Genomic DNA, 23152 nt, shown 5'->3' with positions numbered 1-23152 from the left:
TTGCAACTACACAAGCCCTCAGCCAGAGATGGTACAACAGCTGCTCCACAAATGCTCGAGTATTCAGGGTGGTTTCATGAGCCAACAGGTATTGCCACTTTCCAAGACCCTACACTAGGGTATCAAGGACTTCAGACAGGTGACCAGACAGGGATCCCCTCAATGTTTAAGCGTCTGGCAGGAGGGTGTGAAGAAGATAAAGCCAGATTCTTCTTGGAGGTGTCCCTGAAAGGACAAGCAGAAGTGGGCATGAACCGACACAGAGCAAGTCTGTGTCAGTAAGGAGGGCTCTGAACTGGAGCAGGCTGCTCCAGAGTCTCCACATCAGAGATATTCAAAACATGACTGGAACATGGTCCTTGGGCAACCTGCTCAACATGGCCCTGTTGGAGAGGGAGGTTTGGCTGTCCAGAGGGGCCTTCCAGCCTCAGCTACTCTGTGATTCTTTGACACCTTTGGGGTTATCTCAAAGTACAGTGCATGATGTGTCTGAGGGTATTACACAACAACAGGAAGTAATTTCCAAAGTTCAAGAGAAGAGTGCAAAATTTTATTATCCCTTGTTTGTTCTATGGTGTCCATGTTTAATGCTTACATTTTAATTTGCCACAATCCTCTTTAGCCCTGAGATATTTCTTCGCTCCTGCCCACACTTCAGGGCAGCTAGCAGTTTTCTAAACATTATGGTATCCATCCACAGTCCCTTCAGATGTGCCTAAATTAAGATAGTTTTTAAACTTTGTACTGCTAATCTTGGCTCAGGTGCCTATTTTGCAAAATGTGAATTTTGTGTTCCCTCTTTGAATGCAACATGATGTGTTTCCTGAATTTTCAGATTTTTATAGCTTTCTAATAAAAAAAAAAATAAAAAAAAATAGATAACTTTGCTTCTTTATTCCCCACACTTGCTACATTAAATTAACCAATATGCTATGTCATGTAGCAGTTACTTTGGCAAATAAATACAAAAATGTCTGAGAATTTAAGGGATAGATCAGCAATTGCAACTTATGTTTTGAAATAGTTTCAATGACCCATCACCAAAACACTAACAATACTAAAGCAATATATTATTCACTTAAAATCCCTATCAGAGTCCCCAGGAATGAAATTATTTTACCAGGCTAGCTTTCTTTATTGGAAAAAGCAATATGAACTGTGCCATCTTCCTTCAGGACAATAAAATGAAACAGAGATACAAGATGAACTTTAATTCCCCTTGAGGAAGTTGCATACAGCCTGAAATTACTCTTCAAGACATTCTAGGTTACCTGTGTTTGCCTTACCAGTGTATTACTCTTCATTTTGTGGCTTCATTTGTATAGCAAATGATTTATTAGCTGCTTATCCTCTACTTCGTATTACAAAAAACCCCTGTCAAGTCTAAAAAGCCAAGACAGAACACCGTGGAGTGTAACTAGGAGAATAAGTGATATAACGCAACAAAACCTCAGACCTATGAGCAGGAAAATGATCACACTTTGAACCAAATGTAAAAATGCATGACTGACTCAGATTCTCCTTAGGATTTTAGTCTTAATTTGCTGTGGAGATGCAAAATGGACAGGGAAAAGTTTACCACTTAGAACACCAAAGAAGAGAAAAGGTTTCGGTGAGAAGTTACTGAAAAGGACCAGACTATTTATTTCCATTCCCACAAGAACAACAGGTTTCAGCCTTTTCGTTGCTTGCTTAACTCTAAGCATACTTATGATTTCTCTGGAGTATACAAGTATACTAAGCAATAGTTGTTCAAATTAGAAAGGATGGTCTCCTATAATCAAGGAAGAAAGATGGGCTTCTATTCTTTCTCCTACTCACCACACTGGGTAAGAGGAGACTCCAGGGAAAACTCTTTACTTACAAGGTCCCTTCTAATATCCCTCTCCCATTTCAGCGTACAGGGACAGCCAGCCCTGGCAAAGTACAAAACACAGCCCTAAGAAAATTAATTTTAAGTTTTTTAACTCTGTTTCAAAACTGATGCCTGCACTCGTTACATTTTACAATTAGACTGACAAGGTACAATTCAAAGCCTACCTAATTACATCTGTATATCAAAGAACTGCTCGAAAGCTTTTCCTCACAGACAGGCACTTGGGGAGGAAAAAGCCCTCGTACAAGCATGTCCATTTGTAGGTATCATGTGCCCATTTTAACTTTAATATTATAACTTAATATTACATCAAATAAAACAATATAAATCAAGGGAAAGAGATATTTGCAGCCCTTTTGCCAGGTATATAGTTTGAGTACTGGCACTGAAACGATTGCCTCTGACCTGCTTAAGGTTCTTCCATCATGATGATTTAATTCATCATAATGAATTTTTAAAATGTTCGCTCTTTCTCAGAGTTCCTGAGGTTTTCAGGAGCCTCAAATTCCCCCACTGTGTTCAAAAAATGTCGTCTACTTATGGCATCTGCTAAATGCTGACAGACAGGATGGTGTCCAAGAAATTATTTTAGCATACCATGGTCCCAATACAAAATCGTGCAAGAGCAGGTAGAAGCACCAGTAAAAACCTCTTCACGTGATCATCTACCCAGAGTTTATGAATCTGTCCAAAACACATTGCTTTAGTCCATGTTATAAATGCAGTATGCAAAAAACTCATTTAAGAGTTAAATAACTTCAGTTAGGGAATCTTATCTAGAATTCCTTGAGGGTTTTTTTTTAAGGCAAATAGACTATTCAGCACTAGAAAATGGAAAGTAACTTGCTATTACACTCAATGATTCAAACCTTTGGGAGAGATGAGAACAAACATCCAAATCTTCCCATTTAAAACAAAACTGTCATAAACCCAGTAATTCATACAGTGAACAGCCAGGCATAAGACTCACAGCTTAAGCAAAGGCTAAGATTAGTACTTCCAAATATCTTAATACAAAAAATTAAACAAAATGCCTATTTATTGCCCACTTTGCAATTAATGAGCAGGGAAGGACAACTTACTCTTTCTCCTCTCTTTGCTCCTAGTACTGGTTCTTCTACGTCTCTTGAGATTCACCTTGTGCTTTACACAAGACAAAAAGTCTTCTCACAGACAACAATTCAGATTCTAAATGAAGAAAGTAAAAACACTAATCTGTGACACTGTTAAAGTATCTGTTAAATATGGAATCAGAGTAAGTATCAACACATCTAGGTTACCAAATTCTTTTTCTAAAAATCCTGCCCTGTTGAGAAAGAATACAGGCAGTGTCTTCAAAAAAAGTACTATGTATTTTTCATTAACCTGGGATCTGTTTCTTTAAAAGAAGGGGTGGAGGCTACATATCTTTAGATGCTCCCAAAGTTGATTTCTTTAAACTGAAAGTAAATCATTAACACTAGTAAGACCTGCAGACCATAGGTATTTCAAATATTTGTCGCTCCACTGACGTAGTAGGAGTCTATATGAAGTATGGTCATCTGCCCAGAAAATGGAGCTTTACTAAGATCCAATCTTTTAAGTAAAACAGTTACACTTTATTGACCACAAGTCTACCAAATCTAGCATTTGGTTTCTGTCAACAGCCAGGAGGTAATAACAGGTATAGCATAAGAATGCTACAAGCAGGAAAGGACAACCCTAAATATTCTCCCAAAGACTCTCCCTATACAGGCACAACCCCCAAACATACTATTGTTCTCACTGTGTTCGAGTGAGATAATTGCTTTCTAAGATTTAGATTTCAGTACAGCCCTGTTTTGTACATTTTGACAAAACAATGCTTATTTAACAAAACACCCCAGAAACTAAAAAGAGCATAATTTCATGCCATATTGACAGTAAGACAGTTATAACAAGAAGAGTAATTTAATACAAGAATAATCTATCAAATATAGACTTGCAAGTAAAACCTAGTTTAGCTCAAACTTGATGTTATCATCCTTGCACACAAATTTCTGGACGGATCATATACTGATTTGTGGCAGACTAAGGTAGTTCATTACAGATAGTTACTCAAGGTCTTAAAACCTATTAGCCTTACCTTGCAGTAAAAAGAATAGAGCTCTACAGAATACAACAAGCTAAAAAGCAAACTGCCTTAGCCAACCAAAAGTCACAACAGTTAACTGAAAATTACTAATATATCAGCCATATGTTCAAAATATTTTTTTTTCTAAAAACGTCACATTCATTACTGAAAGGCCACAAAGAATGTACCTTATTTGAAGAACCTGAAGTGGGTACACATCAACAGAAAAGGTTAGGATGCCGGAGAAACTAATAAAGGGCTAAAGGATTTTTCATCTGCAATACCTCACATGAAGCGCAGAACAACTAAAGCATTCCATTCTACCATGTCTTCAGACCGCTTTCACTGAATATTGAAAACACTGCTAAGTTGTAGCTTTCTGAAAGAACGCAGGAACCCAGAAATTCCAAAAATTATTAAGCTGTAGTCACAACTTATCTGCATTCTTATGACTTCGTCTTGTCAGGAGTGACTATTCCCATTTTACTAGAGTGCTGTTTAAGTGTAGCAATCCAGCTATAATGACAAATTTGAACTGTGGGAGCTGAAGAGGGCAGGGAGAGCAGGGAAAATAGCCAGCTTACTGCGCTTATATTCAAGGTACACAAAGTGAGTTTGCCCATCATACAAAACTGGGAGGAATTGTTGACTTCTTGAAGGCAGAGAGATCTGCGCAAATCAGAGGGCTGGGCAACCACCAACCCTATGAAGTTCAACGAGGGCAAGTGCCAGGTTCTCTACCTGGGATGGGGCAACCCTGTGTCAGGGAGATTTAGATTAAATATTAGGAAAAGGTTCTTCACCCAGAGGGTGGTTGAGCACTGGAACAGGCTCCCCAGGGAAGTGATCACAGCACCAAGCCTGACAGAGTTCAAGAAGCATTTGGACAGTGCTCTCAGGCACATGGTGGAATTCTCGAGGTGTCCTGTGCAGGGCCAGGAACTGGACTCTATGGTCCTTGTGGGTCCTTTCCAACTCAGGACATTTTATAATTTTAATAATTCTCTCTCTTCCTCTCAATTGCTTCAAAATTCAACATATTTTAATACTGTGAAATTCTCATTTAAGTTTACTAGCAGAAACACAACATCCATTATCTGCTTATGCCTTCAAATAATTAACTTGCCTTTTTCTTTTATTTTTCAGATTTGTAACATCGAAAAAACCTACTACAATTTTATGTTAGTCTTTTGAAATACACTACTGTAAAACTGATAAGTTTTTAAGTTATTAAGTGTAATTTTATCAGTTTAAATTGAATTGGAATGGAAATCGAATAGGGTGTTTTCAGTAGTTTAAGAAGCACAGATTGATTCATTCATCTCAACACTCATTAATGGTTATAATTAAATTGTTTTAATATGGAAGTCTTCCTGAGAAGGAAAAGACACTTATTTCTGGTTTAAAAGCATTTTTTTAACTGATACAAAAGCATAGAACAATATGGAGCTACCACTCCCAGTATTTTCTGATCCCCTTCAATTTATTGCCATTGATTAGCACACAAACATGATTAACAACAGAATCCTACACTCACCACCAAGTAAGATGCCTTGTAAAAATAACTGATCCTAAATAATGCATTTTCTTTACTACATGTTGTATCTGCCATAAATACGCAGTGTGAACAAGTATTATACAGACTCAGCTGTAGATAAGATAGATAAAAGACTAATATTAAAGATGCTGTCATGTGATCTTATGCTGTAAAATAAACCCTATAGGCAGTAACAGTGAATTTTTATTCTCAGGCAAGTAATAGAAAGCACGAGTTCATATGTGTATGATTTCCACTTATGACAGATACCTTCGTAAAAATCAATAAGCTTTAAAACCTGCTGATGCTAATCTCATTAATTCCACCATATATTAAGATGTTAACCAGTGGGAAGTGCAGCAGAATAACAGTAGAGCTTCCATATGTAGAAGATGACTAACAAAGTAGGACTTCCAACACCTCCTACCCACCAGCAGAGCCTAGCAAATACTGTCAATTTTACATACAGGTATCAGTCTTCTAAAGATGAATGATTTCTTGCATGTTGCCTTCTTTCAGAGTACCTGATCAATGCATTATTGTCTCATTTGAAAGAAGAAACTGAGCATCACCTTCTTCAGTTAATTTGGGATAGCCACCTTGCATCATTCTATGTTTTCTGGGATGTTTGACAGGAAATAAGACTTTGGGAAATAGTTCTAGTTCAGTATTTCATTTTATTAGTGTCACCATTATGGATAAACTATCACAGACATCTTTCAACAAAAATACCAAGGCTAGAGTTTTTTTATTCTTCAAAATGCGACTGTGTATTGCAAATATCGGAAGGTAACTGTTAAAATATCAGCTGGAATAAAAGACAATTAGCTAATTAGTTTCAGTCCTTCTTTTTTTCTTTTGTTCAATTGATAAGACATAGTTCACCATAATTTTCAAAAGATGTTTTCTTAATACCTCAACTGAAGAGCTTCAAAACCCTATTTGAGGAATAAAAGTAGGCACAGTAAGAAAAAACCAAAAATATTAAAACCCCACGTAGGATACTAAAGACTTCTCTTAAGATCATCTTACGTTTATAAACCATATGCACAGTATTTCTGTATCATACAAGTGGACTATTTATAAGAATGTAATGCTGTTTAAGGAAAAAAAAAAAAGTAGGCTTCACTTCAGGGTGACACGGGACTTGAAACTTCAGAGAAACAGAAATGGACTGAATAGCGTTTACACTTTTTTTTCCTCTAGGGAAAATGAACATAAATGAAGTGCAGACTGAGACTTTTTTCTATTTCTATTTGACACAGCACACAACTGGCATCTAAACACAAGGTTCTTAAATGTTAAAAAAACAAAGAAGTGTTGCTCATGATATTTCACCAGGATTTTTTCCCAACCACAATTTTTTTTCCTTCCTCTCTCTAATCTACAGCAACATTTGCAGAAGTTCTCCCCCAAAATTTCAGAACTGTAGAAACCTATTGAACAGAATAACCCACACTGGAAGACCCAAGAACTACAGAGATTAAGCTGTGTGTAAAACTGAGTGGAAGAGCAGATGTCATTAAAGGTATATTTCCCTCCATTGAAAAAGCAAGTTAGCCTGCTGTTTCTGAATTAAGTATTTGTAAAATGTGTTTATAGATGTACTACAGCAACACACTTCCCCCTCCTCCCCCAGTCTCACAAGCAATGCTTCAATGCTTCCCCTCTTGGTAATTCCACATCCTATCACCTCATTCATCAATTATTGCTTTGCATTTTATTTTCTTTATTTTTACATAAGTAAAACTGAACTGCAAAGCTAGAAATGTAAAGTTTATATAATTATGACTTAATTACTGCCAGGTCTTTAGTCTTCAAGAGAAAAATATTATTGAAATCATAGTGGGGTTTTGTGTCCCAGTTAAAAAAACAAATGCATTATGCAGTTGAATAGTATTCATTTCTTTAATACAAATGGACAAAACAGTGAAGGACATTACTGGAACTTTAGGGAGAAATGACAATTATCACTGAGTAATTAAACAGCTCAGCATACTTCAGTATTCTATCTTAAAAGCAGTCTACAGCCTAGGGAGACTTTTTAGGTTTGGTTTCTGTTCAGTAATCCAAGAACTCCAGTATGAAAAAGGAGAAAACTAAGGAGTTCCCAACAACTTCCTCTGTACAGAGATAGCAGGGACACTGAGGAGTGCTCAGAACATCCCAGTTCACGTCACTGACAAAGCTGCAAAATCTATCTAAAATGTCTTTTCAGTATATACACCAGCAAAACTCATTTCCACTTTACCTTCTGGTACAAGTAGAACAAATGAAAACTCTTGTTGTTCACATCCTTCAGCTCTGATTCCATTAAGTTGTGCCTCTACTGCAAGAAACGCTTACAACACAGGGATAGTTTACAGTATTACCAGATAATTGGGGGGAATTATGTTGTTTATTTTGCAAAAGGGCTACTTTGTTATTATACTGTTTACCTAAAAGAATCATTACAAATAAGTGCCAAAGAAAATACTGACCACTTTTTTTACCTTAAAATTGTATAAGCAACAGCAAATGAATAGTGGGGAATAAAAGAATAAAGGTGCCACCTTGATCAGAGCCAAGCAACAAAGGTGAAAACCACATAGCAACTTCAGATACAGCCCAGAATGCTGACAATTTATACCAAGAAGCATAAGCATGCTACAGATTTCTGTTTCCTCAATACTTTCTCCAGTCTGTATTTCTCCACCTTGTTTCACAAATCTCTTCAAGGAAGACATGCAAAACAAGGCAATTAAATAGGCCCATTCATGGAACCCAAAGTACTGTTTCAGGTCATGCTCAACACAACTCCTTATACAGCACAGATTTTTATTTTTTCCACTCTTTCCAAATTTAATATATTTTATTTACTCCACTTAATAACTTTGAACAATTGGTCAGTCATTTATACCATGGTACACAATGCTTTATTACCTAAACTCCTTCAAGTCACAGGGGCAGTTTATTATATCCCACAATTTTAGTAGACTTTTAAACAAAAAGCTCAGACTGCTAGTTTGGAAACATGGACTCTCAAAAGTGCTGACAGAAAATATACAGCTTTCATCATGTAACAAATGCAGGTAAGTAACTCTTAATTACCCAACATTTTAACTAAATCTGTTTCTCACTTACCAAAGGACAAATTCCTGTTTTCATCTAGTTCTTCTGTTGTGAAAAGGAAGGGTCATAAGGATGTATGTTTAACAGTGTTTAGAGTTTAATTCAGGTATGCTGGGTTCACAGTATTTTAGGAGCATAGTAATGAACCAAAGTAAGCCTTAGTCAATAGCTGCACTCTAGAATTAACTCACCTGGAATTTAGTCCAGTTGCTACCTTGACTTACATTCCACCTTTTTTTAGCACTCCAGTCACAGCTGTACCATAAATAGCTAGCACTGGCACATGCACAGTTTTCTGTCCCCCCACTACTGACATCTTAACTTGAAATCAATTTGGAAACTTATTTTATATGTCTCTCCTCCAGAAGCATTACATTTATTTCTCTTAGGTACTGCAGTGCAATTGATCAACCCCTGCTTTCATCTTTTTTTTTAGATTAGTTTGAGCAGTTTCTCCTCTTCCTTTGGTTTTGCTCTTCACTAAATGGCAGTATTATTTTCCTCAAATGGAATTATTAGAAATCATCTTGAGTTATAATAAAAGTGAAAAACACAACATACATTACTTTATTCTGTATTGTTAAGCAACAATATTCAAAAGAGAATGTCTCTTTGTCTTCATTTAATCAGATAAAATTGAAAAAGACTTATCAAATTCAAGGCGTAATTAGGAAAAAAATAACATTATGTACATATTCCAGATGACTTTCTTGAACACTATTTAAAAACACTTCATGTTCCAGTAATCCATATACCTTTTGGACAATTTCCCTTTGGCTCATGTATTTTGGAGGCATATTTAAAACACAACAACAACAAAAACCAAGCAAACAAACAAAAAAAACTACCAAGAGAAAACAAGATATTAGCATGGTATTATTTATTACTTAAATATTCCTTTAAGGCATTCTGTAATTTAAAATAATCTGATTTTTGTAACAAACAATTTAATAGCTTGATTTGTAATAAAACTGTAGAGCATTAATGGTGTATTTTGTACATTTTTATACTCATAAAGTCAATCTTAAAGCACACATCACAGGACATTATCTAGTTTACAGATACTCAGGTCTTCAGCATCACTTACTGTTCTACCAGTGGCCCTACAGAACCTAAATGTGAGCACACACTACACTGTAGTAATATCCTTGTGCTTTTGCTTGCAACATGTAGCCAGACAAAAGCAGGGTTATCAAATACTGAAAACAATCTCAGCTTTCATTATTTTCCTTCCAAATTAAAACTTCAGGTTAAAGCATACAATGATGCCACTTCTGCTGGGGTATCATGCCAAAAATCTGTTCTATGTAACTACCAGGCATTTGCAGACATTGAACAATTCACATCACATTGAAAATTATTTCTGATTTACAGCAGAGAACTTCACCACCACAGTCAGCCTTATCTGTCCTGCAGTTCCTCAATAAAATGGCTAAGTCTATTAGGGAAGGAAAAGGAAGTTAGTAAAAAATTTACCACGCATCTCACAAATGTAATTGATCCTAGAGGTCCATTTTAATCTTTATCTATCATTGCACCTGAAATAAGATCCAATTTTTTCAGCTTCACAGGTGGACTGGCTTTTCATCGCAAGAGATATGAATGAGCCATGAATGATTTTTAAAAAATACAAATAAAGATTGCACAAATATATATGCTTCAAAAAGAGCTGCCAAATCCCACACTTTAAACATAAAACAGAATCCGCAGCTCCCCAGTTTATATCTTCAGCACAACACATCCTCTCAAATATTAGCAACACAGCTCAAGGGCTGCTATCCATAGTATCATGCCATACTTGGGCAGTACAGTTCACCTGGTGTTCCACCTTGAGCAGGAACACTTCAGGCCAGTGGGAGCCTTATCCACAGGGTCAACTTCTCACCACATCCTTGCACCAGACCCTTCTCAATCACATGGCCCAGAATAATGCACACAGTCTTCCAGATTACCCAACACATGGCTCTCTCAATGTCAGGGCTCCACAGCAGATGAAAAATCTGTAGACATACTCAACAGAATAGTCTCGCTTTCATCCCTGCTTCCATTTCACTGCTGCAACCCAGCTTCCACTATTTCATTCTCAGCATTGTATGCAAAACCAGCTTTAAGGGTAGGAAATACAGCGTATTTTCCTTTTTAAGTATTAGTTACATTCACAATAGGTTGTAGAAAGTGGAAGTGGTCAGGTCATTCATCTGCACAGCAACTTCCAGAAGCACAAATTAGGCTGGGGGTCCCACCATACAGCCCTTACCTTTGAGTTTCAACAGTATAAAAGCACATTCTTATTTTCATGCATTACATTCATGCATTCATTACATTACTTTCATGCCCTACACCATCACCCTTGTACATTCAATACTAAAATTCATTCCCCAAATTTGGGGGTCTGAATGGTTCTGGATGCTAAAAGTGCATGGGATTTGACAATTTGGTGGGAACTGATATGTTGTAACTATTGCTGTACTTCACAAGCTACAAAGAGGTCAAAAATAAAACTCATCATAAAAATACCAGAAAGTGAGCAAGAAAAATTCCAACACAGTTTGATAATCACAAAGTGAAAGTTACAATTATTATTAATAAATTATTTTAAAATCTGAGTTTTTAAAAAAGCATAAGAACTAGGTTTTTAAAAAATTACCCATTGATTTTAAATTGGGAAGGTAAATTTATTAGTGTAGAACTGTTTATTTTTTCAGTAACTGAACAATCTCTTCTCACTAGCATTGAAGCTTTGTGTAGACTTACACTTTAAGGACAGCATACCTCCTCTTGGTTAATTTCTTTGAAGAGCAGCAAGATAACAAGCTTGATCTGCCTTTCATTCTCAGTGAAATAGCCAACAATAGCTCAAATGTTATTTTAGGTGACTATAACTGGAACAGTCAAACAAAAGGTCACCCATTTTACTGGTATGGAAAAATACAGGATAGGCCTCCAAGCCTCCCAGGGCTGTTCAGTAGTTTGTATGATCAAAGGCGAACAGACTGTGACCTTAATACAAGTATCTTCCTATCTCCCCTCATCCATACATATTACTTGCAATACAATTTTAGTCACTGTATTTTATTGTGATTTATCTCAGAAGAAAAAAAAAAAACCCAAAAAAACATCTCCAAGCATCCAAACTTATAGTTAAAACAATCTTAAGTTTCAAATACATTAATTACAAATACGCATGGATTTTCTTCTGTGAGTTACATCACATAATATTATTGAGTTAGCAGAAGCAACTGAAAAACAACTAGGCTAATAGAGAGAAGGCCATGCCTGGTTTTTTTTTCAGATAGGTTGTTCACTCACAGAGCTTTAGGCAACTAAAGCATCAATGCGTATAGAATTTACTGAAGCAGATTTAATGATCTTCAAATGACAGGAATAGCTATTTTCTTGGGAAAAGCAGAGTCATGGTTCACCTTCTGAAAATACTATTTTGTTACTATTATTGTGGGCATCCCACACTGTCACCTTCATTCTGAAATCTGTTTTTATTTATACCAGTAGTACAGTTTTTAAAGAGAGTCAAGCAACACATTTGTTGTGCTGAAGCTACAGATTTCTTTAAATCCTAAGCTGAAAAAAATATTTCAGCCCTCCAATTTTTTCAAGAAATATTTCAATTATTTCAATTTGATTTGCTGTGCTACAGCACCTCTTTTCTCTCTAATCCCCCTCATTTCTATATATGAGGTTCTATGTTTGAAGTTCTTCCTGGCTGGCTGACAGTCTTCTTCCTCCATCAAGTTCATATTTCTGTCACTGACTTTATAGTCACAACCTCTTACCCACGTACATCAGATGATGTTTTCTATGCCACCTATTCCTCCTTGCTCTTGATAATAGGTCTAAGCCGAACAGCTTTCCCCAATACCCTTAAAGACAGGAAATTCTTTAAAAACCTAAGTTAGACCGCCAAACAGGTCTCCCCCCTCACAGTAACTGTGGGTCCCATGACCACCCATGAGAATACCCCTGCTTCCCATCTAGAATAACATTCCAAAATTATTGTCCCTGTGACTTCCCTCCCATCATGCACAGGCAATAACCTACTGCAGCAGCTTCACAACTCTCCCACTTTCCATCCGACCTTCCCTGTGCACGCTGGCCTAGCAAAAGGCAGCAAATGCCACGGTGGTTATTATTACTACAGGCCAGCCACAGACACACAGACTGGGGTTCCCCGTTTCTTGCCCAAGCTCTTCTCTAAACATCTGCCTGTTTCTGTCAGACCTGTATATGCATGCAACAGGACTGGAGAACACTGCCCCTCTGCCAAAGTTGACTAGGAATTGGGCAAGCAGTTCAGAAGTTACTGGCAGGGTGGGAGGACAGGCTAATGGACAGATGGATGGACAGATGGAACAATTGCATAAGCAACCTTCCCTCAAACTAAAATAAAACTTTGAAGTCCCACCTGTTCCACAAAGCATTTCATCAGCACTAGCCACTCCCCACTTCAAGGTTTTCTGTTTTATAATAGGCTATACTGCATAAAGGAGTAGCTTTAGTCTGTAGACTTACCGGATCAACACATTACTGACTGTACATCATGATGTACAGCCACAGCGCTCCATAAATAACTGCCTTTAAACACAAGCTGTACCCAAACAAGATTTCACAGTTAAGGAGAAAAAGAATGGTTGCATAAAAACATTATAATGGCATGTAATTTGAAACATCCTTTGTAATAATAATGCCAGCAAGGAGAAAAGAAAGCAAGCACAAGCTTTTGGGGTGGGGTTTTTTTTCAGGTTGTCTTTTTTCTTTTTTTTTTCCCCCCCCTTTTTTGGGGGGGTCTGTTTTGTTTTTCAATAAATACGAAAAGAAGTAGAGAAGTAAAAATAAAGACTACTACCAATTAAAGGATCTGCAAAGGCGTCTTGCATCTCAACAGCTTAAGATTGTGTGAAGGGATAGAGAAGAAGCTGTGCTAGATGAACAGATGGATCAGGAAAGTGTGAAGAGGTCCATAAGGTAGACTCAAGTTTTTAAAGCATGAAACTTCTGAAGCAAGCAGAGATTCATTGTAGGTGTTTTCATAAAAGGATTAGTTAAGGTGAGGGGAGATAGGGGTTTCTTTGGTTTTTTTGAAAAAGCACATAGATGTAGGTAGATAACAACACACTGTGTGTCTGGAGTGGTGGATTTGGGAATACTCCATCCTTGTCGGACATGCAAAGCAAGGAAGACTGGAAGCATTTTTGCAGAGGTTAAGTAAACAACCTGATGGCAACACTGTGAATGTGGTAGATCAAGAGTAGAAACAAAAATAGAGGGAGATCAGAGCCAAAAGGAGAGGAAAAAAAAAAAGCCTGCTTGCACCAAAGAGATTTGCTTCATTTTAGCTAGAATTCTCATTTCAAGTGCTCAAAAGAAAATAATGCAACAGTGTCATTAAAATGAGCTGAGCAGGGAAGTGTGTATGTTCCCCAGCAAAAGAAGAATAATTTAATTTTACACAACTTCTTCCCATTGACACTTTAGGAATAAACATACTTTTAGGAAAATACTGCTTTTGAGCAGAAGGTCGACCTAGAGAACCCCAAGGGGTCTTTTCCATCACTGATGTTAGTTATCACTTCAAAATACCCTATGCAATCCTAGTAAAAACAGCAGTAGAAAGTTGGAGAGGAAGTATTCTGTATTTATTAATAGATCCAACCTCATCTCAGTAAACACCCATCTTGCAATAAAAAAGTTTATAATTAAAAGTAGCATACGTTCTGAGGTTCAGAACAGAAAATCAGTAACAGCTACTGTCACTGCTATGACAATTGCCTACTTTTTGACTAACAAACAGCTTTAACTTTTGGATGAACAATCCTATATATAAATAACCCATAAGCATAATAAACCATTTTTCATCTCAAATGGCATATGACATTAAAAGCAAACTTGTCTTAATGTATTATAAACCTATGTCCATCTCCTGTTCATCATCATTACATTTATATTTACACAACACAGAAAACACTGAAGAGCTTCCAGTATGGCTACCAACTATTTTGAACAACATCAACTTGAAAAATCAATTAAGATGTGTTAAAAACAGCTTCATATACTATACACGATGCTGTATGTTTTGACAGCTTTAGTATTTCTTCACCTCTGAAAGGGGTCACAAAGTCAGATGGGCCTTAATCCTGCATACACGCCTTTATAAGCAATGCAACTGAAGTTAAAAACATGCTGAACTTATTACATGTGCACAAATATTTGTAGAGAGGGTTTAAGTGACTCTGGGGAATAAACAAAATGCTGCCAAGTGTTCAAAATAAAAAAACAGAAGAGGGAACTTTTCCTGTAATTTGTTTTTAGCTACTGGAAAGTTTTATTGAACACAGCAGGTTAACAGGAATTTAGAACAAGTGTAATAAGTCTGACAAGAAGAGCTTTACAAACAGCTGACTACAACATGCCCCCACATTCCATGCACCTTAGTTTTGCTATTAATATTTCAGGTAACAGCCAAAAATGCAGCCTACAAAAACAAACACAAAACCAACCAACCCCAAAAACAAATCAAACAAAACAACCACTCTCACCATCTTGAAAGAAAGAGAATGACCAAACTACACTACACTTATTCATTGACAATGCCTCTGACAAACCTGCAATTAACATGATATGCTGCAACACGCAAGATCCAACAAATCTCAGTGTGCCTGGTAAGAGTAGAAGCCAGAAGAGGGTAATACCCAAATCCTTCCAGCAGACTTTTGAAGTTTATCTACTACAGGTCTCCCACCAGAACACCATCCTCTTCACCATCACCTAGAAATGCACCCAGATGAAAAGGGAGAGAAGAAGAGCAGCACACATCACCAAGCATCATGAGCCCCCAACACTCAGGGCACACTGGACCTTCTGCTCTACCAACACCAGCATAGTGCTATGCATGCTGAGGCAAACACAGGGAGCTTGTGAGAAGTGAATTACACGAAAAATACACAAAAAATTACTATGACCTTCTTAACATTAGGAAATATAGCAACTAATAGCATAATAAATTTGTGTTTATAACTTATCTAATTTAATTCAAAAGATTCTGTGCTTTCAAAATAAATACATAGAAATACAAAGTCCCACTTGCTAGTACAAAGCTTAAAAAGCTGGCAGGTATTTTGCAGCCATGAAATCAGACTGGTTTAACAAGTTAAAATATCACTCAGAATATCACATGCAAGCCAAACAGAAGGATCTACCCTCTCAAAGTCAGAAAGTGATGAGACTGAAAAGCACTCAATGATGCACATTCACTTACTTCGCACATAAGTGGGACTTTACAGCTGAGGAGTTGCTCACTTTGTAAGGACTAACTCAAAGTAAACCAAACACACTGGAAAAATGGGTGTTTCTATACCAGACAGCTATCCCAGAGAACTATCAATTTAGTAGGCACTTAAAAAAAAATCCATTTTAGGATCACAACTTCTATGAATTTGATTATGAAGTCAGCCAATACATAGTTCTACAAAGAAACCGTATTAAGTGTAAACTGTTTCTCCTAATTCACTAAGAAATGTACAGCTCTTCCAATACAGGATGACTTTTAAACACTGACACCTAATTATGAAGAGGAGAAAGGAGTGAAAAAACTTTTGGTTTCATATTCAAGCTCCAAGAACTATTTTTTTTATACTTAATAGTTGAATAAATATTTTATTGTACTGAACTTTGCAGCCACATCCTCCCATTCCTTCAGCTGAATACAGCAGTGTGTTACCATGAACATCTGTACTATACAGACATCTGTAAGAATGGATTAACAGAGACAGTGATACAATTTATTAAAATAATGGAGCTCTATGTAGCTGGCATACTGAAGATTCAGTTAAAAATTGGTTCACACTTTGGGTTTGTTCTCCTTTTATTTTTATTTTTTTTTCAAATATTGCCAGGCATGTATTTCTTGTAAATGCCAACCACATCACCACATCAAGATTATATTCTTTTTTCCAAATAAGTGTCAGTGTTAAATTATCCTATCAATAAAAATAAATAACTAAAGGATTAAATTTCAAGACACTAGTAGGCAATTCCAACACTAACAGGTTGTATTAAGAATTCAAATGGGAAGCCAAGCTGGAACACACAAACATCTCTGCTGAAGTAATGTTAGAAAAATAAATCTAATTACACTAAAGCTAGAATTAAAAGCTTCTGGCAATCTAACACTTCAGTACCACAGAAAGTCATCATATAATAACTATAACTAATCCATATGCATTTTCCTCATTTTAAAACACGGCAACAGATTATTTTTACTCCACATCAGCTAAACATGACTTAGGTCTAAAACTTCATGTGAGTGAGAAGAGGAACACAACTAACTTGAGAGCCCATACATTCATTTCTGAAAGTTACTTTGCCTAAAGGAAACAGGCATGGAAGTTCTCTGAGAGCTAACCTATTTCCAGTGGAACTCTCATGGTTGCCTCAGAGAAGGGAGGAAATAATATATGCAATATTTCTATAGCAACAGAGTTTAAGACATGTAGCTCCTTTTATATTTACTTGTTCTTTCATTGTGACTTAATCAAGATGTTTAACACAACTATTTCTGCCATGCTAAAATATCTTAATTAACACAGTGACAAAGAAATACATTATCATGTTCTAAATTTTAAGAACTATTTTTAAAAGCTGAACAGATTAGTCTTGTGAACATTCAGAACTGTAACATTTTTCCTTCATCCACATTTAATATTATGAAATTGCACAGACTCAGCAACAGGGCTGATGTTGTAACAGTGACTTCCCCTGTTTATTTTTGCATTGTTTTAATGTTTAATTTATATTATAAAATTATTTCTTACTGTTTCTTATGCAGAAAGCTGGTATAACCATTCACAAACAAATCTCAATCTAGATACTAAAGTATCATAGTTAAAATACAGAATTTGGAACCACAAAATAAATTCTATTATTCATTATATTACAAATACTCATCATCCTCATGTTAGAAATAACATGATAAGGATGCTGTTCTGAAGTAAATATCAAGATAATAATCTAGAGTTTATAGGTTTAGCTCATGGGTAATGCTAAAATTCTTTAAAATTCTCAAATAGAAATTATGACAAACATAAGGCATTATTGTTTCTTCCACAAGATGAGCACATAGTTCACAATGACTTCATTTATTCTCCATGTCAACGCATTTCCAGGGTAGTTCTATCTTATTACTGTTTCATGACCCATGTTCATACTTTGCAGACAATAAGCATATAACCATTAAAAAATTTCATAAATAAGAACTCATATCCTAGTCAGAACTTAAATAGTACCTAGGAAAACTGTTGATTAGGTTTCTTCTATACAGATTTTTACTGCTGTTGTATGTTTGAGACAGAGTGAAAGCCAACGCTTACATGTGAACAGTTTTCAAGAGTTTCCATATATAGTCAGTATTATAAATAGTTATTTTTATAGCAGCACTGAACTGACTTTTCAATATATATAGAGAGGGTGTTTTCTGCTTACAGAAATTATTCTGTTACTCTACCTTGTACTTCCAGTCTTAGCTCTCCTCCCACTCACATGGTCCAGTTCCCTACAGCAACAGAAATAGCCACTGCTAGTGTCAGGCCACCCTAGGACTACTGTTCACAGAATTACCAAGTTGGAAGGGACTTCAAGGATCATCCGGCCCAACCTTTCCTGGAAAAAGCACAATCTAGACAAGATAGCCCAGCAGCCTGTCCAGTTGACTCTTACAAGTATCCAGTGTTGGGGAATCCACCAGTTTCCTGGGAAGATTATTCCTTCAGCTGATTGCTCTCATTGTGAAAAATTTTCTTCTCATGTCCTATTGGAATTTCCCAGTCGCCTCTCATCTTTTCCATGGGACTCCTTGCAAAAGGGAGTCTCCATCTTCTTTGTAGCCACCCTTTAAATACCGGAACATGATGTTATAATTAGATCAGTGCTCCAATAACAGTTTCCACCAAACTACCCCAAACCTCTATTTTATAAAGAGGCTCTCTCTGTACTGATCATACAGTTTTTTACACTTCCCTGTAGCTGCTTCACTGGTAAAGAAGGCTTATAAAATGTATAATCTCAAGAGTTTTGTTAGGAACATAAAGCTATAGTATGCATTTCAGTACTAAAATCTCCAAGTCTATTTTTTCCCCCATCATTATTAAACTAAACTGACAGGATCTATGAGAACATTAAAAAGAATCTGCAATTTCTTTGTTTCAACACCAAGTTTTGAAAACTAAGCCAGGGCACATAAGCTATAACATTAACAGGTTTATTGTAACTTTCATTTTTAAGTCAGACAAAAGGAATCAAAACAATATCTTGTTTCAGCTTCCATAAAATTCCAACCTAAAATGTTAAAAAAACTTTAACATAAACCAACCATGTATTACATATCAGACTCATTACAAGTGTCGACATAAAGTTAAAAAACAAGCACAATCCAAATATTTTTTAAATGTGTATTTTTAAAGATAACTGCTTTCATCTGCAGGTCTAACACCGACTGAAGTTAATTCTAAAAGAACTAGTTTCAAAACGTGGTATAGCATTTCCTCCTTGCAACACATGGTTTCTACAGCTTTTAGATTCTTCCATGCTCATATAAAATATGGTCTATCACCAATTATAATGTGGCATCCAGTTCTTTTGCATGCTAGAAAAATCTAATGAGCTAAATCAAGGCAACCAAGATTTTGACACAATTCTGATGTAATTACCTAAATACTACAGTTTTAGGTAAACACTGACAAACAAGGCCATATTCCTGAGAGTTATTCAATGCAGGGGCTTCTTGAGGCAGAGATCTCTCCTTGAAGAACATCTTGCCAAAAGTACAAAGGGGGACATTTTCCTTCCTATTGCCAAAGGAGCAAAATGAGAGAAATTTTAAACACCCACACAACTAGAGGTAGTATTTAAGTCTGTACAATAGAAAAGGCCAATACTTTTCTTATTCAATCCACCTGGTAAAAAGGGCACTTCGTGCTTCTACTACACACAAATGTGTTTTATAAAAAGCTTGCTTTTTTTTCCCCCAACTGCAGATCTCTTTGCTGTTAAAAGCATACACACTTAGACAAGAACAATCTTAATGATCACGCTGTTTTAGGCAAACCCAAAAGACTATCTGAAATGCTAAATTTTGACACACTTACACCGCATCTGGGAAATAAACAGTTAAGTGTACACGTAGATAGCAAAAGAAAGTGGGACTTTTAGATTGTACTAGCCAAGGAGCCAGTATTAGCTGGCCACATCCAACTTGATCACTCATTACACTGGAAGATGGTGGTGCTCAACACCTCTCTGGAAAAGCAGCAGAGAGGCATGAGGACAACAAAAGAAACTAAGAGGACAATTTTAAACTTCTCTCTTGCAATACTGCAGAGCCACTCGTGATCTGCGTTTATCAGTGTGCCAATGGATTTTCCCAGCCCTCCTCTGTAGTATGTTCTCTTACAGCCTATTTGAGACCTTTCAAAGCTTTACTAGATAAACATGTATTTGTAATAAATGATTCTTCCAGATACGACCGTGACTAATGTATTACCATCTTGACAAGCCTACTGAGTACAAGCCAGGTAATAGCTTCCCTCGCCCAAGGCACAGCACGCAGGAATATGCACGATCATTACTAATTTCACTATGGCAGTTGCAGGCTGGTGCTGTCTCAGACAGCTACCTGCCGCAGCCATGGTCGGCAGTGCACGATGCAGACAGGAGGAGGATCTCTGAGAGCAAGGCTGGAGTAGTTCAGCAACAGCGTACAGGGCCCTCACATTTATAAAGAGAACGAAATAGGAGCTCGGCTTCTTGCTCTTCCAGCCCTAGAAGAGGCACTGCTGCAGACACACAAAACCCTGCTTGAAAAAAATCCTTTTCCCTTCCATATGCTCCAAGGACAGCAACCGAGTTTTCCCTGCTCACCCACCAATATAAAAGATGAAAGCTGAGAGCAGAAGCAAGGAATAGCCCAGCAACGGGAATCCCGGCATCCCTCATCTTCCTAGCGGCTCGAGGTGAGGAACAGCCTTCTCTCCTGGGTGTTGTCCCCTCTGATGCTCTCCATCACCACCTGCCTACCTTGGAACAACTAGTACGTCTTCTCACAACTGGCATCGAGAATGTACAAGCCCAGCAACAGGGCGACTGATTAAAAAGAAAAAAAACAAAACAAAACAAAAAAACCAAAACCACACAAGAAAATCCCAAACCCACCTAACAGAGAAACACTGCCTCCCCCAAATCATAATAATCTAACGAGCATCTTTTTTAGAAAAAAGCCGTAAACCTTTCCAGTGCGACGGAAGAAGGTATTAGGGAGGAAGCGGGGAGAGCTCGCGCAAGACAAGGCACACAGGCGGAATCCCACGGGCGGCTGCTCCCCCCGCCCCGGGGCACCACCGGGGGGACCGAGGGCGGGCCGCGCCCGCCGGCTCTGCCCCCTCCCGAGAGGGGCGGCCGCGGACCCCGCGCCCCGCCAGACCCCGCCGGGCACCGCAGCCTCACCCCCGGGCCCTCCCCGGCCCCTCGGGCGCACCTGGGCTGGGAGCGGAGCGGGGCGCAGACACCGACCGGCCCCGGCGGGATAGGAGGAGGGCGGCGGGCGGCAGGCGGCCGCCAGCGGCGGCGGGGGAAGCGCGGCTGCCGGGGAGGAGCGGGGACGGACAGGGAGCTGAGGGAAGGGGACGAGGCACGGGGCTGCCTCGCCGCAGCAGCGGCAAGAGCCCGGCAGCCGGGCGGTGACAGATGAGGGCGGCGGGGGGCACGGGGCGAGCTCCCGGCGCGGCTCCCGTACCTGCGCTCCGGCGCTGGCGCTGCTCTCGGTGCGCCCGACGGCACTTCCCCGCCCGCCGCCACCGCCGCCGCCGCCGCCCCCTCGCTGCGCTCCCCCGCCCGCCGCGCTCAGCCGACGCCGCTGGCCGCAGGACCCGCCCCCGGTCCGCACTGACGTCCCCGCCCACCAATAGCAAAGGAGCGAGCGGGCCCCAGGCGTCGCCCACGCCCACCTTGGCCAATGGGACCCCGCCATGGCCCCGTGTCCCCGCCCCTGGCCCCGCCTCCGCGGCACCGCCCGGCTCGGGGCCGGCTCGGTTGAGGCGCAGCTCTCGCGCAGCGGGTGCGGGAGGCGGCGTGGCCGCGGCCCCGGGGGTGGCACCGGGCGGTCCTGGGAGCAGGTTCGGTCATGGGGGATAGGGGGACATCTCCGCAGGTGGAGAGGTGGGGGACCACCCCCTGGCAGCAGGGCACGGCTGTGAGGGATGTGTCCCTCCCTGACAGGGAGGGGGGCAGGGGGCTTCTCGTGCAGGGGATTCCGGGGAACGGATGGGCTTCCTTTTTTTATTTTTTTAATTTCTTTTTTCTTTTTTTGGCAGGGAAACTGGTCCCCGCCTCCGGCACGCAGAGCCGTTAGTCACCCGGGTGCGGAGCGGGGAGGCGGGAGAAGCGCCGTAGGGAGCTGCTGCTGCTTCAGCTGGATGGGTGGAGAGAAGAAGAGCGGGTGGAGAGAAGGGGAGCGGGGATGTTAAAAATCACTCTCTTTTTTTTTTTTTTTTTTTTTTCACATCAGCTCCTGACACGGTGAAAATGCCTCCAGACCTTAAGCATTTCTCCATCCTTTTTTTACAAAACCGTAATCTGGGCTTTCAAATTCTGTTGCTGGCACCTGTAAGGCTTTCACCTTTTAGATTTGCTCACACGAAGTAACAGTTTTAAACTAACAGCCACTATCCAGCAGACATAGAATATCAGATGCATCACGGCAAAATGTAGCTCTGCAAGTTATGGATGCTCGAACTCGACTCCCATTTTCTTGGTATGCTTCAATGGTTATTTAAATTACAAAAATATTTTAACGTGCTGCAGGACTCAGCAATAGTTGAGTATTGCTACCAAAAGTATATTTCTTCTTTAAGGATATGTAGCCTAGAAAAATCTGCACAGACAGAGAGCAGAATTTAAGGCATTGCAGGGCATAAAAATCAGGCATCTCATTTTCGTTTGTGGAATTGTTCCACACGGACTGCTTCATGAGCCTTGGGGTACTGAAGTGTTTTAGTTTAGATCAGGGATGCACTTTTGAAGTAAATGCTGTCATCATCTCTGCTAACAGTGCTGTAATTCAGAGTATGGAGTGGTGTTGGAGTGCATGAAATAGATCCCTTCTATATGAAGATAACTAATGCATTCCAGCCACAAATGAGCACTGGGAGGGACTCAAACTGAACTAATCAAACACCAGGAGTCCTTGAGGTGAGTACAGCTTGAAGATCAGGCCCTCAGCACCAATGGTTGCACTCTACAGGTCTGTTAGACCTTGGTGCTTGCCAGTGTAGTTGAAGGTTTGGAGCTTTGTCGTTCAGAAAGAGGGTCCCAGGGTTTCTAGTGTAACATCCGAAAGACCTGATTCCTGTTTCACAGTTGGCAGTCAACCGATACTTAAACCTTGATGCTTAAAAGTCTGCCAGAACTCCCACTTCATGTATGGATCATCCCATGTTCTTGTGTCAGGAGTACCTCACATCATCCACAGCTGTAA

General features: G+C 39.1%; 1 protein-coding gene across 9 annotated transcripts in view; it reads right to left on the bottom strand.

The window, feature by feature from the left end:
* The window catches only part of CDKL5 (cyclin dependent kinase like 5), a 131441-nt gene extending 109952 nt beyond the window's left edge, over positions 1-21489 (bottom strand). For 5 of the 9 annotated variants that reach the window (XR_005601778.1, XR_005601776.1, XM_039551071.1 and 2 more), the window contains exon 1: positions 21413-21489. The gene's annotated coding sequence lies outside the window, so the exon portion shown is untranslated. Of the gene's footprint in view, positions 1-2958; positions 2983-18342; positions 18515-19331; positions 19470-20545; positions 20782-21412 lie in introns of those variants that run through there. The other 4 variants (XM_019282800.3, XM_039551081.1, XM_039551086.1 and 1 more) reach the window with 4 other exon arrangements.
* Between the last annotated feature and the right edge of the window lie 1663 nt (positions 21490-23152).

The sequence above is a fragment of the Corvus cornix genome, chromosome 1, assembly GCF_000738735.6.
Source record: "Corvus cornix cornix isolate S_Up_H32 chromosome 1, ASM73873v5, whole genome shotgun sequence".
NCBI classification, from domain to species: domain Eukaryota; kingdom Metazoa; phylum Chordata; class Aves; order Passeriformes; family Corvidae; genus Corvus; species Corvus cornix.
The sequence above is the reverse complement of the archived record's forward strand: the minus strand, read 5'-3'. Positions and strand labels throughout refer to the sequence as shown.